We start from the raw sequence: 11,589 nt of genomic DNA on the forward strand, positions 1-11,589 counted from the left end.
TGAAAAGTCTGGAAATCACCAAAGTTATTAAGATTCATCCTCTGGGAACCACAAAGTTTTTGGGTAATCCATCTAATAGTGTCTTTTGAAGTTTGTAAAATTGACTGCAGTATATCAACGAAGCCCTCTGTCAACACATAATGAGTAGCATTCCTACACTGAACTACAAATGAAACGAACTACTGTTAAATATCGTTTGCCAAGTGAAAGGACGAGACAGCAACTGCGATGACTGGTCACTGATGAGCACGCGACATCCGTGTCACATAAAACGTGACACCTGTTGACCTCAGTGTCACACATACACACTCATCTATACATACACACATACAGGCACATACCTCCAAAGGCCAGACTATAACTTATATAGCATTCAGCTGTGTTGAGTGTCAGTTGGTTAAATTAGTACGCTTGACTTCTCTCTCATTCACTGTCCCCGTCGCTTATCTTACGCTGTCAGTCTCTGTCTGAGTTGCTGCATATCATATTAGAAACTATGCACACAACCATAAACAAGATGGCTACAAAAAGATGCAGTAGAGAAGAGAGAGAGAAGGTAATATAACTTGTTGTCTGGACATTTAAACTTAAATGTTGATAGGACAGCGCACATTATTTACCCATCTAATTATATGTCCATTAGACAATGTCTGCCATTTAATTACCCATTTAATTAAATCCTAACTATTTAATTACCTGTGTAGGAGATGAATTGTTGTTTTGGTGATCTGGTGCAGCTTTAAAATCAAAAATGTGTCTCCATATGTATGAGCCCAGGCATTTAGGGACACTTTATGGTCTATTTGTGCCCTGCTTCTAACGCTGCATCATGGGAGACGTCTCCCATTCACCCCCTCTGTCCAGCTGAATGAACGAAGCCTCACAGTGAAGTCCAGCAGCACAGGTTATGAGTTAATGAGATTAGGCTCCACATTAAATGGAGGATATTGTTTCTGAGTGCCAAACAAACCGTCTATTGTTCCACAGGGACACGACGGCACTGAAGCCGCAATATAAAACCTTATCGGACAAGCCTATCACTGGAATCTGTGTGTGTGTGTAATAGAGTGTGTGGAGTGTCTTGCACTCCAGTTGTTCTTGTGGGGAGTCAGTTCTGTGAGTGTGTGTATGGTAAGAGGTGCCCGTGAGAATTTGGGGCCCCGTGTTGGAGGTGGTAATACAGTTGAACAGCTGGGGGGTTAAAAAACCCCCACATGCACACACACACACACACACACACACACACACACACATAGTGTCAGGTAACACCCCCACTACGTCCAGCCACATGGGGTATCACAAATTCCTTTGCAGCCCTTTGGCTCCACAAAAGTCTAATAAAACCAAACAGTTCTGTTATTTAAAACTCTACTCAGTTTTTATCAAACACACACACACGGCTGACAACTGAAAAGTGATCGCTGGTCAGATTCTGCAGGGTATCTACATGACAAAAGGTTGACTATGTTTCAGGCTAAGAGACTGGAGTTTTGTTACTTTTCAGAAACAGAGCTGGGGACATTACACTCCAGTACACTGGCTGTAAAAAACAATAACCCATAGACTCATAGAGAACTGCAGGCAAACAAAAGTAATAACAGCCAGCAATTTAAATGCATAATATCCACACTGACAGCATGAGTGAGCGAGTGATGCAAGCGCAGCTGCTTTGGGTTAAAAATGGTCTTTTTGTCGTTTTCAACTGCAACTATGTTCATTAGTAATTATTCTTTTGCCTGTTAGTTTCAATTAATCATTCAATTTACAACAATATGAGAGGCTAGAACCAGAGAATGTTTGGCAATTTTTGCTTTATACATTATTATATCATATATTACATACAATACATTCAATATTGGTATCATTATCAAAGTATCTGGATACAACTATATCAGTAAGTGAGTATATTTGCAAATGTGGTTGGGTGGTTGATAAATTCCTGATTATGTTTTGCGGGTCATAAGGCTAGCTCACAAGCTAACATTTTAGAAGTTTCATATTTTATATTTTCACTGTTCAATTAGTGGCAAGAGAGCTCTTGTCTCTTTCTTTGGGCTTCACTTTAATGTTAATCCCGCAAAACTGTGGTTTTTCCTCAGTGTGGTTCTTTGCTGTTGCACCTTCATTTTTTTACATTTTGAGCTGTCCAATTACAAACCGATCACCCCAGGCTTGGGTTAAAGCCAGGTGTTAAGGGGATGAATGAGTGTGTTTCCTTCCCATTTGACCCTGGGGCTGAGATATTTTTAATGAGCTATGAGTGATAGAGACCCTACAGGGGACTGACCTCAAATCTTCGCTTTGAGCTAAAAAATCAAACCAGGCAGGCGGGACATATCTTATCAAGAAACATTGAATAAATGACCTGCATAGACACATGAGACACATGCTCACACACACACACACACATACAGGGATTCAGACATGGACATATACACAGGTCCATGTCTACACTATTATCAAAGAAGATACATTAAACCACGATACACGTGTAAACTGTAAGGAGTGTGTGATGCGAGATGACATTTAGGACACACATACAAGAGGGAGAAAGCACGGGGGACTGAAAGTAGCCAGCCAGGTGGCGGATGCACGTGTGTGTGTTTAATGTTACAACCCAAATGCCCCCCCCCTCCCAAGTATGTTTTCTGTGCATGCAGGCAGCGTGTTCTGGTTGTTTGATTGCACATGTCCACCTCATTTATGTGTGTGTGTGTGTGTGTGTGTGTGTGTCTCACTAATCTGCCTGCCTAGTTAGAGCAGTGAGATGCACCATTTCCATCTGCTTGGCACAAATTGAGAAAATACACACAGTGTGTGTGTGTCTGTATGTGTGTGTGCATGTATGTGATTAGTAATCCTGTAGCATTTCAGTGGAGCAGAGCTTCAAACTAGTACAGCAGTTCTGATGAAAGAAAAAAAAGAGATATTCTGGTATCTGAAAGCATTGATCACTCTTTAACGAGGAGAGCCGAGCCTGAAGTCTGCTGTTGTTTTAATCAGCAGAAGAAGACTGCAAAAAAGGACACGAAGAAGACAGGAAAACATATAGACATCTGGGCTTGAAGAAATGACTTTGCTGTCGGACTTTCTGTCCTAGTTTGACTTAAATGACCAAGAACGGAAATGCTGTTAATCTATTGAAAATTATAACTGTTCAGAAACTTCTCATCACTCGTATCACTTATCAACAAGTGTCGATGGCTGCAGGCTGTGGAAGATATACTGTCATTGAAGAATCTTGTCTGCATGTTTTCCATCAGCATTCAGCCCGAATCGGCGGAGTTTCCATGACGACAGTTCACAGCGTCATGACAACGGAAGAGCCCCCAATGGCGTGTGGAACAACCCGACTTCCTGTTGGCTTCCTGCTCCGACTCTCTCTATTGCCATGGATACAAAACCATCCCCTCTGCTCTCTATCTTTCAGTGCAGGGTCGGGCCCCCAATTCCTCACTTGTCTGGCAGACAGCTCACACACACACACACACACACGCACGCACAGGGATAATAAAGACACATTTATTTAGAGACACACACATGCACTCACAGACCTGCAAACATAACGCTTACACATATAAAAGCAAGCATGTATATGTATATATACACACATGGGCATTAGCGCAGTGTTTTAGAGTGTGCATGTGTGTATATATATGTGCATCTGAAAAGGGAGACTACTCTAATCGCCCACCCAGAGATTTCTACAGAAATGTGTGTGTGTGACTGAGGAGGGTGGTCAACTGGTGGGGGTAGGGGTTAATCAACTTTCAACCCACTGGTCATTGGTCACAACGACAGCCCCCCGATGAACTTTCTCACTGGGAAAAGAAAGTTCGTCCTGTGCTGAGATCCAGTTAACTTCCACTCCACTCGTCTCGGAATTCCACGCTTGACAAAGCCTCCATTAACTTTCACCAAACCAATTGGTTTTGGTTCCCACTTAGCTTCATCGCCACCTAAAATCACAAACCCATCTGCGGCTCAGCAGATGAAAGCTCTGCAGCAAAATGTCAACTTTGTCTGGAGAAAAAGAAAAGGCATTACTTTGAGTTTCAGTTGTGATTTGTTTCTCTCTTTGAACACTCAGCAATTCTCTGAACAACAAAAGGGATATTTGTCAGCAACTTCAAGAAAAGCAACTTCTGGTACTAACTTTCACACTGTTTCTTACATACAATAAACAAGCTGGAAGAAGAGGAACCTCTTGGACAAAGTCACAGTTAACTCAGATCCCATTTCAGGGGATTTGAAGTCTCAAAGAGATCTTACTGTATCCTCCCCTGACACATTGTGCAACCAAAACATGAAGTTGTCTTGTACAGTTATAAATGAGGCACTACAGCCTGGCAGTTTTACTGGATTCATTCCCTGTGGTTGGGGCAAAGCGTCGATTATTTTATTGATTCTGATTTCCCAGAGTCCAAGGTGACATCTTCAAATGTCTTGTTTTGTCTGACCAAAAGTCAAAAAGCCAAAGATATTCAGTTTACTAACAAATATGACAAAGAAGATGATCAAATCCTGACATTAAAGAATCTGGAACCTGCAAATGCTTGGCATTTTTACTTGAAAAATCAAAATAGATTCCCATTAATTTTCTGTCATTCAACTAATTAATTAATCAACTAATTATTAAATCATTCCATCCGGTAAAAGTCAAGTACAACACCAGAAAAATAATTGTTAATAATTTATGGTAAAACAAAAGTAGTCCCTTTTGGTTCTTTTGGAGGACATTTTCTGATTAAGTTTCCTGAAATAAGTTAGCAGTCAGAGTAGGATTGAATGAAGACATGTGAGGTATTATGTATTGTTCCATTCTTGATATTCTCGATATGTACTTAATCAAACTTGGACTATTGAAGTTGTTGAATTCGTAACACGTCAGTTGAACTGCTTGATGGTCAACTGCTCAACATTCTCCACCATGTGCTTCTGCTGTGATTACCTCACTTTATCTCGCTTTAACGGCAACATCACCAGGTTCGGTGGAATTTGCTCTTGGTACAGCATGGTGAGTGAGTTCAGTTCCCACCATCAGCAACATCATGCAATAGCACAACTGGAATACAGTGGAACAGAGTGTGAACGATCTGTATGACCTCTGATGTAGATCTAAAGCTGTTACACAAAGGACTTTGCAAAGGACTTTCAAGACAACGGTCACACACCATGACAGAAAGAACAATACCATACAACAGAGAAAGCCCAAGGTTCTGACGCACTGTGGAAGGGCCATCTTAAGTCATGAATCAAGCTCTGCTCCATAGGAGGAAACAAGAAGCAGACCATGTAACCAGATTGAACCAGTTCTTCAACCAGCACTTTCCAAAATATGTCGTGATACACTTGCAGGTAAGTATTGCAGGTTTGCATGTGATGTTCGCATGTGTTTCTCAGTCTCATATGCCCATCAGCTGGCCAGCCGAGTAGTGGCATGGTTCTTTCCCTCTCCGATAGCCCCAGTCCTCGGTGCCAGCCTTTTAAAAAAAAAACAACAGTGGCTTTTGTATGTGGGCACAGACAGAGACAGACGACCATTGTCAGCTGCTGTAACTTCAGACAGACCTCCTCGACTGGAGAGAGCGTTGGCATTTTGTGGTTTCAGTGACTTAGTTTCACTCTTCCTCTCCTTTTCACCTTTTGTCCTGTGGGATCCTGCCATCCTTTTCTACCTCATGCTGCTCTGCTGGTTATCCCTCGCTGCTTCCTCAAGTCCCAAATGTTGAATCGAAATGCCTTCTCTGGTCATTCGTCCTCATAAGCCACAAACTCCCCTCTCTCCTTTCCTTTGTAATTTAGAATTACAGAGAAAAGTTGCGAGAGACAAATCATTATTATATACTCTTAATACGTAGCGCACTAAGTCCTTGGACAGGCAGTACTTTAAGGTCATGATGACTTCTCATTAGCAATTATACTAATTATTCCAGGAGAAGCTAAACACCAAGGGCACCAGCATGCTTCAACTGAGCTGCCTGTCAGATGGTCGAACAGTGAAAAGTTTCTGTAACAGACAATCTGACGTTCACACACACACTTGCTGCAGTGATTGGCCAGCTGTGCGGAGGTCAGAAAGTAGGCAGGATTTGAACTTCTCCCTCAAGCTCTCTTTTTACATTCTTTACACAACAACGTCAGGAGAGACTGTTTGAGAATGTGGGCCGTTAACCACATAGTCAAATAATTATCGCGTCTCCCCTCTCTGTGGCGATGAATGCATGAAGGCCAAACACTCACACTTATTCCACATCAACGCTAAATAGGATGATGCTTTTATTTTGCCGCATGACATCCGGGTCATCATTGGAAGGCTGACTAACATTGCGGTTCTCCACTAAAGAGCAAGCCATAAACTTTTCAGAGCCACACTGGAGGTCTACAGGCGAGCGTTGGATACTGAAATGCTAGATTTGGAGTCAAGCATCCCTTTAAGGGTCAAATCAGGCTGAAGTGAAGAAGTGAAACAACTCATACTGTATGAAACTGATTCAACTTATGGTCTAATACTTTACCAGTATTAGGTGTACATTCGCTTGGCTTCTGTAATACAACAGAGCTGTCCACCACTGTATTCCTCTTGAGACTTTGAGACCTACCAATCACCGCTAACTACTGTGGAGAGCAACCACAGTAACTACTGAAGAAACTTTTGAGTGATGTAAGTGTTTCACTGAGCTGAGTTTCCTGTCCAGACTGCTCAGCATCAAAGAGAGTCAGCTGTCCTCGTGGCACAGACCGGCTTTAAAATAACTGTGCGCTGCCACAGTGAGAGCAGACTGCAGCTAAGTGGATTAAAGAATAAGAGCACTTATGAATAAAATGCTTTAGATGGAGAGACCAGACAAAAAAAACAGTGTGTGTGTGTGGGGGGGGGGGGGGGGGGGGCAGAGTTAAGGAAGACAAAATATCTCAGTAGAAAGCAGGCAATCAATTATTCAATGTAACATCTGTGGTTTTTAGCAATGCCAACTGTGGTGACTATAACAGAGCAACCCACTTCTATCAGTACACTCATGTATCACAAATCTCATCAAAATGAGATTAGGACTCAACATCAAAGGACGTAGTACTCAAATCCACAAAATCACACAACATTTTGCTCCATTCTGAGGATTTAACCATCTGTGTTCCGTATATTGTGACTATTTCATAATGAAAATGAAAAAAGGAAAATCTGATTATATTTTCTTTCCGCTAAAAAAACAGACAGTTAAGAAGGCTTTGGAAAATCTTTCTAACAAGATTTATTTCCCTCAGTGAAGATTTTTATTTGGCGGGTTTACAGAGCTCAACTCCATAAGGCCGTGTGCATGTGTGTGTTTGCGTGTGTATGCGTGTCTGCATGTTTGTAAATTAGTGCGCACATAATCTCATCTTAAGCGTGGAGTTAAAACTACAGTCGAAGGAGGGAGACACGATTGTAACTTGTACTATATACAGTCACAAAAAAAAGGAGTTGAGAATAGACAGCGGTGGTTCATATAACATGAGTCAACACTTGGGCATGGACTGTGATGAGTGTGTACTTGAGGGTCAGCATGAAGCTGCAGTGATATATGATGTCGGTGTCGATGTCCCTATTTATGTGAACAGACCAGTCTCCTATGTGTCATATCAGAGGATTTAAGGATATTTACCAGATCAGAATTTGTGAATTCTGCCTATAATGCTAATTACTGTGGTATTTAACTCAAATGTGAACTCAATGTTTCAGGTAGAGGTGCAGTCGATGACGGCATCAGCCCCCGATACGGACTGGTGAGATGAGACTGCTCCCCATTAAAAGGCACCCTCCGGTGTTTTCTGGTAAATAAACAAGAGTTATGTCCTGCATCATAAAACTTTTAAAAGTATTTTAAATCCTGTACTGTACCGTTCCTGCGTTTGTTGGTGCATGGCCATCACCTGTAGATCACTGGAATAGTGTACCCATTAGCACGACACAAACCAAACAGGGACCCACTCGTGAAAAAACTCCATTGGGTACCTTTAAACACTGTTTCTTTGTCAATAGAATTTGGATAAAATTCACTGTTTCTTGTTTCAAGTTACATTCATTCAGTCGTGGATGGCTGCTGACCACATCACGACCGCCACAGCATCCTGGTATATGATATTGTATTATTTATCCCAATGAGTTCCACACAATAAGGTTCAAGCTGTTATACAGATTTGAAATGTGGCAACGTATCAGAATAGGTCTCGGGAGAGAAAGCGCTGGATTATCCATTATTTGAGATTATTTGAGACACTCATGACTCATGACATAACATGACTGCAGTGTAGGGCGAACATTAATCTCGATCACAATTTTGACATGAACACGATTGACGTTTAAAACGCGTGCTAAGAGACAGCCAGGGGTAGTCTCACATAGCCAGACCTATCTCCACACCTTGTTTTAGCGCTGTCCTAAAGTACAGGCTTTGCTTTTGGGGAGCTGTCAAGCCGCTCTGCACACACCCTGCATCCACCCTGCACCCTGTGCCTGTGCAAAAATGTCCTGGATGTTGCAGCTGCAGTCCAGAGTAGAAGAGTAAAATACAAGCAGACGGGCAAAACTTAAGTAAAATGTCTTGAGCAGAAGGTGAAGAGCTAGTCCCTCAAAAGAGATCATCATCCGTTGTTAAGAAGCGTTTTGGATTCAGGGAAAGTGATGTTAACCAAGAACAAATTACACGTGGAGAGTGCATGAGACTTAACTAACTTGCAGTACGATGAATGCCTGAAGGCCAAGAAGAATAACGTCGCTTACATTACTTCACTTAATCCCCGTCCTTGTCCAGCTTCAGCTCAGACACATCCATAACAGCAACGCTGCACAGCGTGTCACAATAAAATACTTGTACATTAGCAGGAATGTAGCACAACATGGAAGTGAAAGAGGTGCTCTCAAATGTGAACGTGCAATAAAAATGTTTTGTCCCTAAAATGAATAAATAATCCTGATTTCCACATTGATCAAAATAATTATGATTATCATTTTGGTTATAATTGTGCAGCCCGACTGCAGTGTAGAGGCTTGTTCTATTCACTGTTGAAATCTACTGGATCCACCTCTCTGGATGCTGATTAATAAATAATTAGCTCACCGGGGCTAAAATGTAGGGTGCATAGTCAGCAGAGAGACTGTTGTAAGTTTAGCAGTACCATATGTATCTGACTCTCTGTCATCACTGCTCTCCACATATTATTTATGCATTTACACATTCAGTACGCTTATATGTGACAGAATGTGTGTGCCAGCATTTTGTAGCCAATTACTATTACACCATCAGGCATCCTCTTGTGCCACCGGATGCAACCCCTCTGGTTCAAATGCTCGGAGTGCACTGGGTGGCCAGATGGTATCTCACAAGGACAACATGTGATCACTGAACTCACATTAACCAAAACACATTAACTATGACATAGTGTATGCTGGTATTTTGGCCAGATAGTGTTTTTTTAGAGGCCATATATAGGGGACCTGTGCCATTTACTGTTTGATGGCGGGCTGTTTGTTTTATCACCGGAGGACTTTTTTTGTGATTTGTAGGTACCAACTGTTTAAAAGCTTCTATCTCACCACCAGTGATGAGTAATAGCTTTAAATGTGTGAGTATTGATTTTACTCGGTTTGTGTGTACACGCATGTATACACACACACTCATACAGGTTGTCTTAAATCTTCCTCTCACACACAAACACACACACTAAAGTACACACACAATGAATAGTGCCAAAACTCCAGTACAGATCCTATTGAGCTGTTGAATGATCAATGGCATGCAAGCTGATGTTGTGTCATTGTGTGATTGGCTAGATCTGTCATGTGATCACCGCACCAATCTATTATCCAACAACAACACTTCCAATTCAAACAATGTGGCTGAACAACCCATTAAAAATATACCTAAATAGGAACACTGACTATAGAAAGATGATGCACAATTGACTTGTTGTTGAAGGCGTTGAGAGCCATGAAGCTCTGGTGGTGCCACATTATTGCACCAAAACGTCTCAAAATACAAGAGTGAGTCATCTAATAAGAGAAGTGAGATGCAGTCTGTTGGGAGTGTAAACGTTATCACCACTAACTACAGGAAACAACCACAAAATGCATGCGATGATGGGTAGAAGGAGTCAGAGGCGGTTCATGTTTGGAAAGCTGAGCAGGGCAAAATGAGGTCTGTAGGGAAGAGCTATGAGAGAAGAAGAAGGGCAGAGCACAGATAACAACCGTCATGCTGAGCTGCACCGGATTAGTTTGAAATCTCTCTCTTCACTGGATGCTACAACTCAGTCACAGGGGTTCCCAACAATTGTATCTACATTTATTCAACGTCAAAATATAAAAAATAAAAAAAACACATGCTCACATTTCTTTCCTGCTGAACTGCACATATGGAACCACAGGCAGAAGGTGCGAGGACCACTGAGACGGACAGTATAGAGGCAACCATGCTGTTGAAAAGCATATGGCACGGTGAAGGACTCCAGCTAGATTGCGCTCACTGGCAGAACTGCTTGGACGAGAGAGGCCAAAATGAGAGTACCCACAACATCACAGCAACTTGAATGTGTGTGCGTTTGCATGGAAGTGTTTGTGTGGTGTCCAGGCATATTGTGGGACAGATGGCTGGAGGATGCTTTATTTCCTTACACTAAAGGGAACTTTACCGTCTTTAAACACAGCATTTTAAAGGAAATGAACCAGCTCGCATCAGATGGTTGCATGCAAACTCGCTGCCGCAGCAAAGGGAATCAACAAGCTCGAACTCACAAACATCTGCTGAAACTGACTCGACTGCAGCAATTTCAGAGCATAGCCAAGCTTTGACGCTGCAAAAGAGCATCAAGATGTCTGGAAAGCAGAGAAAACTGAGACCTTTAAGAATCTACCAGAAAAATGATCTCAGCCAGTTGTATCCAATCTGGGATCCAGACAGCACTATGATTCTAAGAAGCTCCGGTTAATTAAGGAGCAGCTTTTTCCTCTGGTGACAGCAGCTGGAGGACGGTGTTAAAGGCCACTGGCATTCATGGGAAATGTGATCTTAATTTTATGATTAGAAACAACCAATCAAAAGTGAGGGGAGGTTTACGGAATGACAGAGCTCACTTGTCCCAACTATCACCATTTGTCCATTTCTGCACCAAGATATATTCAATAAAAAACATCTCAGGGGCTCATCTGAGTTAATCTGATCACGCGGAATTTCATCAAACGGGAACATGCGGGTCCGTGTTCGGGACATGAAAAGATTTGGAAACCTCTGATCTCGAGTTCCTGAATTGAATGTCATGAGATTCACCTCCTGCACTTTCCCAGAACAAACAAATGAGGGAAAAAAGCAATGAGTCAAGAGTCAGTGCTAAACATTTTAGCAAGCTATTCGATTGCTCAAAGGTCGATGTCACCCAAAGCTTTGCTGGAAGTGGGTGAACGTGGACTGCCAGGGGTCCATCGGAGGGTTCAAGGGGGGGTCCTCAGCTAATTTGGAAACTTTTATGATTTAATTTTCATCTTTAGTCAAAAAGGCTTTGTCCTTCTGTCTGTTTTTTTTTTTTTTTGAATTTTAGATTTTTGAGGTCAATGTC

This window comes from Enoplosus armatus, chromosome 22, assembly GCF_043641665.1.
Source record: "Enoplosus armatus isolate fEnoArm2 chromosome 22, fEnoArm2.hap1, whole genome shotgun sequence".
NCBI classification, from domain to species: Eukaryota; Metazoa; Chordata; class Actinopteri; order Centrarchiformes; family Enoplosidae; genus Enoplosus; species Enoplosus armatus.